Source organism: Cherax quadricarinatus, chromosome 32 (assembly GCF_038502225.1).
Source record: "Cherax quadricarinatus isolate ZL_2023a chromosome 32, ASM3850222v1, whole genome shotgun sequence".
NCBI classification, from domain to species: Eukaryota; Metazoa; Arthropoda; class Malacostraca; order Decapoda; family Parastacidae; genus Cherax; species Cherax quadricarinatus.
In genome coordinates this window covers 36,488,650-36,496,064 of record NC_091323.1, presented here as the reverse complement: position 1 = coordinate 36,496,064, position 7,415 = coordinate 36,488,650, and positions in this window count along the sequence as shown.

Below are 7,415 nucleotides of genomic sequence, written 5' to 3'. Positions count from 1 at the left end.
GGTGTATTCCTCGCTACAATCGCCCGTCTATCGAACCCTACGATAGTTAAACTACCACTCGTAATGTGAACAAGACTGAGAATAACTCAACGACTGGAAATAACTACCCGCATCCTCCCATGAAGATAAATTTGTTATCTACTTTCAACGACGCCTGCCACAGATTTGGTTCTCCGGTAAGAACGATAATAGAGGCCCCCCTTCAGGAAGGAGATAAGTTTTCACACTGAACATTGTAACAGGTATATTAATATTGGTAAAATTATCGACAATATGTTCGGTAAAAGGACACATGTGCAACTAATGCGACGTTTTAATGTGGCAACGTTTAGCTCTCCAGGAGCTTCGTCAAGCCGTAAGAGCTTGCTTAACACACTGTAAGAGACGGCAAAGAGTGCTGTATTACCAGCACAGTACCTAAACAGCATCACCTCAGGCAAACACCAAGACAAAACTAGACTCACGACGACGCCAAGGAGACAAGAGATTAAAACTTCTTCGGCCCGAAAACTTAAAGGTCGAGGAAAACTCGAGCGAAGGTCGGAAAAAATGTAATGTTAATTACTTGAAACACTAGCTAGTGGAATATGTAGGAAGCCTGCGGATTTGATACTGGCACTAAGCCACTAGCAATTGTCTTCCAAAATCCAGAGACGTCTTGCCCGCACTTATCAGCACTACATGAATGGTATATAATACCGAGAACATGAAAAATTAAAACATATGTGCAACATCTGGGCATCTTTATTTGTAGACGTTTCGCCCTCCAGTGGCTTTATCAATACAAGGACATTGTTAAAGCCACTGGATGGCGAAATGTCTACAAATAAAGAAACCAGATGTTGTAATAATGTTGGTAAAATTACCGACAATATGTAAAGTAAAAGGACACAAGTGCAACTAATGTGACATTTATTGTGGCAACGTTTCGCTCTCCAGGAGCTTTGACTTGACAAAGCTTGACAAAGCTCCTGGAGAGCGAAACGTTGCCACAATAAAATGTCACATTAGTTGCACTTGTGTCCTTTTACTTTACAAACCAGATGTTGCACGTATGTATAATTCTTCAATGACCAGCAGGCTAGACAATGGTCAACAAGCTTGTCGTCGTCCAGCAGATATACCTGTGACATACCTGTGGTCGGTTTTGAGAGTCTTACCATCGAAGCCCAGCCTGCGGCCACGTTTCCTTGTTGACTGCCTGGTCCATCAGACTCTTCCTATAAGGAACCCGCAGGCCTAATATAGCCATCACAGTCAGTCTGAAATGGCACTGTGTGGAAAAATAGACAAATGCAGTACAAATGCAAACCTTTATTGACAACGTTTCGCCCACACAGTGGGCTTTATCAAGTCACAAACATATTTACCCGGGCAGATCTGTCTCAAATACGCCCTCCCCAACACCCTCCACACTATATATACTCACGTACTCTCTACCCAGGTATATCTGTCTGTGACTTGAGAAAGTCCACTGTGTGGGCGAAACGTAGTCAATAAAGGATCGCATTATACCGCATTTGTGTCTATTTTTTCCATCATGTCGGTATTTTATACCATTTATCTCCATGGCAGTGTATACCGTGCCGCGTCTCACACTCGTCTTCAGTCGCTGAAGAATAAAAACAATCCACCCAAGATTTATCTTAGAATTATAGCCAAGTGTGTACGTCAGAGTTGTGACCCGATATCTTGAAGAAACTGTGATACTTAACTAGCGGGTACCAATGTCAGCCTTGAGTCTGATACTGGGACACGTTAGGAGGAGGAACCAATGTCAACCTTGAGTCTGATACTGGGACACGTTAGGAGGAGGAACCAATGTCAGCCTTGAGTCTGATACTGGGACACGTTAGGAGGAACCAATGTCAACCTTGAGTCTGATACTGGGACACGTTAGGAGGAGGAACCAATGTCAGCCTTGAGTCTGATACTGGGACACGTTAGGAGGAGGTACCAATGTCAGCCTTGAGTCTGATACTGGGACACGTTAGGAGGAGGTACCAATGTCAGCCTTGAGTCTGATACTGGGACACGTTAGGAGGAGGTACCAATGTCAGCCTTGAGTCTGATACTGGGACACGTTAGGAGGAGGAGCCAATGTCAGCCTTGAGTCTGATACTGGGACACGTTAGGAGGAGGAACCAATGTCAGCCTTGAGTCTGATACTGGGACACGTTAGGAGGAGGAACCAATGTCAACCTTGAGTCTGATACTGGGACACGTTAGGAGGAGGAACCAATGTCAACCTTGAGTCTGATACTGGGACACGTTAGGAGGAGGAACCAATGTCAACCTTGAGTCTGATACTGGGACACGTTAGGAGGAGGAACCAATGTCAACCTTGAGTCTGATACTGGGACACGTTAGGAGGAGGAACCAATGTCAACCTTGAGTCTGATACTGGGACACGTTAGGAGGAGGAACCAATGTCAACCTTGAGTCTGATACTGGGACACGTTAGGAGGAGGAACCAATGTCAACCTTGAGTCTGATACTGGGACACGTTAGGAGGAGGAACCAATGTCAGCCTTGAGTCTGATACTGGGACACGTTAGGAGGAGGAACCAATGTCAGCCTTGAGTCTGATACTGGGACACGTTAGGAGGAGGAACCAATGTCAACCTTGAGTCTGATACTGGGACACGTTAGGAGGAGGAACCAATGTCAGCCTTGAGTCTGATACTGGGACACGTTAGGAGGAGGAACCAATGTCAACCTTGAGTCTGATACTGGGACACGTTAGGAGGAGGAACCAATGTCAACCTTGAGTCTGATACTGGGACACGTTAGGAGGAGGAACCAATGTCAACCTTGAGTCTGATACTGGGACACGTTAGGAGGAGGAACCAATGTCAACCTTGAGTCTGATACTGGGACACGTTAGGAGGAGGAACCAATGTCAGCCTTGAGTCTGATACTGGGACACGTTAGGAGGAGGAACCAATGTCAACCTTGAGTCTGATACTGGGACACGTTAGGAGGAGGAACCAATGTCAGCCTTGAGTCTGATACTGGGACACGTTAGGAGGAGGAACCAATGTCAGCCTTGAGTCTGATACTGGGACACGTTAGGAGGAGGAGCCAATGTCAGCCTTGAGTCTGATACTGGGACACGTTAGGAGGAGGAACCAATGTCAGCCTTGAGTCTGATACTGGGACACGTTAGGAGGAACCAATGTCAACCTTGAGTCTGATACTGGGACACGTTAGGAGGAGGAACCAATGTCAACCTTGAGTCTGATACTGGGACACGTTAGGAGGAGGAACCAATGTCAACCTTGAGTCTGATACTGGGACACGTTAGGAGGAGGTACCAATGTCAACCTTGAGTCTGATACTGGGACACGTTAGGAGGAGGAACCAATGTCAACCTTGAGTCTGATACTGGGACACGTTAGGAGGAGGAACCAATGTCAGCCTTGAGTCTGATACTGGGACACGTTAGGAGGAGGAACCAATGTCAACCTTGAGTCTGATACTGGGACACGTTAGGAGGAGGTACCAATGTCAACCTTGAGTCTGATACTGGGACACGTTAGGAGGAGGAACCAATGTCAACCTTGAGTCTGATACTTGGACACGTTAGGAGGAGGAACCAATGTCAACCTTGAATCTGATACTGGGACACGTTAGGAGGAGGAACCAATGTCAGCCTTGAGTCTGATACTGGGACACGTTAGGAGGAGGAACCAATGTCAGCCTTGAGTCTGATACTGGGACACGTTAGGAGGAGGAACCAATGTCAACCTTGAATCTGATACTGGGACACGTTAGGACGAGGAACCAATGTCAGCCTTGAGTTTGATACTGGGACACGTTAGGAGGAGGAACCAATGTCAGCCTTGAGTCTGATACTGGGACACGTTAGGAGGAGGAACCAATGTCAACCTTGAGTCTGATACTGGGACACGTTAGGAGGAGGAACCAATGTCAACCTTGAGTCTGATACTGGGACACGTTAGGAGGAGGAACTAATGTCAGCCTTGAGTCTGATACTGGGACACGTTAGGAGGAGGAACCAATGTCAACCTTGAGTCTGATACTGGGACACGTTAGGAGGAGGAACCAATGTCAGCCTTGAGTCTGATACTGGGACACGTTAGGAGGAGGAACCAATGTCAACCTTGAGTCTGATACTGGGACACGTTAGGAGGAGGTACCAATGTCAACCTTGAGTCTGATACTGGGACACGTTAGGAGGAGGAACCAATGTCAACCTTGAGTCTGATACTGGGACACGTTAGGAGGAGGAACCAATGTCAACCTTGAGTCTGATACTGGGACACGTTAGGAGGAGGAACCAATGTCAGCCTTGAGTCTGATACTGGGACACGTTAGGAGGAGGAACCAATGTCAACCTTGAGTCTGATACTGGGACACGTTAGGAGGAGGAACCAATGTCAGCCTTGAGTCTGATACTGGGACACGTTAGGAGGAGGAACCAATGTCAGCCTTGAGTCTAACACTAGGACCCTAGTAAACGGCATCCTACAAACATACAATCACACGACATGTTGTGATATGTTCGTTGTGATGCTTGCCCCAAGATCCTTCCCCTTGTGTGATACTTGTAGTGTCTCGCAGGGCCCATGAGAGGGAGGGGGCCCCCAGTAAGCAGGTCCGGGGACCGGCTGTGAAGCTCTGAGGGGCCCATGAGAGGGAAGGGGCCCCCGGTACGCTGGTCCGGGGGCTCAGCTTGCCCCCAGGGGCCTCAGCCTGCCCCCAGAGACCTCAACCTGCCCTCTGGGCCCTCAGTCTGCCCCCCAGAGCCCTTAGCCTGCCCCCAGGGCCCTCAGCCTGCCCCCAGGGCCCTCAGCCTGCTCCAGGTGTCTCAGCCTGCCCCCAGGGGCCTCAGGCTGCCCCCAGGGGCCTCAGGCTGCCCCCATGAGCCCCAAAACAGTCTTGTTCCACCTTATAAAATTTCTCTTGGAGGCCCTGCTCACCTGCCAGGCTGTGCTCCGGAGAGGGAGAGAGAGAGAGAAAGAGAGAGAGCGAGAGAGAGAGGACACAGATATACGAACTGTAGCAAAATTACTTCAGAGATACAACAGCAACACCATGTGTTGAACACAACAGCAGCAGCAACAGCAGCAGCACCAGCAGCAGCGACAGCACCAGCAGCAGCGACAGCAACAGCAGTAACAGCAGCAGCAGTAGCAACAGCAGCAGCACCAGCAGCAGCGACAACAACAGCAGTAGCAGCAACAGCAGCAGCAGCAGTAGCAACAGCAGCAGCAGCAGTAGCAACAGCAGCAGCACCAGCAGCGTCAGCAGCAGCAACATCAACAGCAGCAGGAGCAGCAGCAGCAGCAGTACCAGCAGTACCAGCAGCAGCAGTACCAGCAGCACCAGCAGCGACAGCAGTAGCAGCAACATCAACAGCAGCAGTACCAGCAGCACCAGCAGCAGAACCAGCAGCGACAGCAGCAGCAGTAGCAGCAGCAGTAGTAGTAGCACCAGCAGCACCAGCAGCGACAGCAGCAGCAGCGACGTCTCCGGCAAAAGAAGGTCTTGGGAACGACAACATTATCGATCGCCGTTGCACAAGTGTTGCAAAATTACTCCCGTTCAGCCTGCCAAGGTTGTCTGCTTGGCGGGAGTAGGGAGGGAGTGTAGAAGGGGAGTAGGGAGGGAGTGTAGAAGGGGAGTAGGGAGTGTAGAAGGGGAGTAGGGAGGGAGTGTAGAAGGGGAGTAGGGAGGGAGTGTAGAAGGGAAGTAGGGAGGGAATGTAGAAGGGAAGTATGGAGGGAGTGTAGAAGGGGAGTAGGGAGGGAGTGTAGAAGGGGAGTAGGGAGGGAGTGTAGAAGGGGAGTAGGGAGTGTAGAAGGGGAGTAGGGAGGGAAGGTAGGGTGTGAGGGATGGAAAGGATGGGTTGGAGGGAAAAGAGAGAGAGAGTGAGAATAAAGTTATTACCCTGGTATTAAATTAACTTAATATCAAGAATATTAACTTAATACCAGGGACATTAACTTAGTACCTAGGGCATTACCTTAATACCCAGGGCGCTAACTTAATACTTAAGTATTAACTAAAAAATGGGGTAATAACTTTATCCTGTGGTATTAACTAAATACCCTGGCATTATCTTAAACCCGAGATATTAAGTTACTGCTGCGATAGTATCTTATACTTGGGTATTAAGTTAATACTGGGGTATTAATACTTTGGTATGAAGATATCAATATACTCATCCATGCATTACAACAGTTGTATGCAGAGCATTCCTGAACGCACAACACATCAAACCTTGAAGTGGATGAGCTACAGCAGCGCAAGACTACATTGGGTTCCACTCCTGTCAGCTAAGAGCAGGAAATTCAAGCTACAGTGGACACAGGCTCACCAAAACTGGTCAGTTAGATTTGGAAAACGTCGCCTGGTCTGATGAATCCCGAGTACTGCTGCGATATGCAGATGGTAGGGAACGGATGAGGTGGAACAAGAGATTCACAGCATGAATGTGCAGCCGACAAGTCTGCAGCAACTGCGTGATGCTATCATGTGAACATGGACCAGGATCTCTTACATGTTTCGAGCGACTTGTTGAATCCATGCCACGAAGAATTCAAGCTGTCCTGGGGGCAAAGAGGGGCCTTACCCAGTACTAGAAAGGTGTACCTAATAAAGTGGCCACTCTCACCACTCATAACACTTGTCATCACAACACTGGATCCTAATCACTCACAGCACTTGATTCTCATCACTCGCAACACCTAATCTTAGTCACTCGCAACACTTGATCTGCATCACTTACAACACTCAGTGCTCATCACTCTGGCCACTGAACGCTGGTCACCAGAGTGTTGTTTACGTCTTAGTGTACTAAGGTTAGAAGTTCTCATAATCTTGCTCTTAAGCAGAGACGAAGTCATGAGCAGTGAGTGACTTTTACCCCCACCTTGTTTTCCAAAGTCAAGCTCGGTTCCATTTATTACCCTTCTCTTTCACTAGTGTACATGTCTCTTTCTCCACTGTAGGGTGTTAGAGTTGGCTGCAGAGCCGCCGTAGTGGTGCCTGCTGCTGGTGTTGATGCTACTGATGCTGCGGCTGCTGCTGCTACTTGTCCGTAGGTCAAGTTGTTTCGTGGCTCCTCTTGAGACTCTCATATGGATAGCCTGGCACGCTAGAGCTTCACAATAGTCGCAACAAATCAGCTGAACTAAGCTACACTATCTGGCTTCCTTCTATTACATCCTCCTTTCTTTCTATAGCATGGCCGACACACACACACACACCTTCCGCCTCCTGCTGGTTTTGCTCTTCGCTCGTCCGTCAGAAAGACAGTGGCAAGGATTCCAATTGTAAGCGCAGGTGGTACACTGTCACACTGGACGAAGGATGGAGCCTTAACGATGTCACTTTCATCTTCAAAACACTGCCGTTAACCTTTTTTTTTTGTCTGACACGAACGT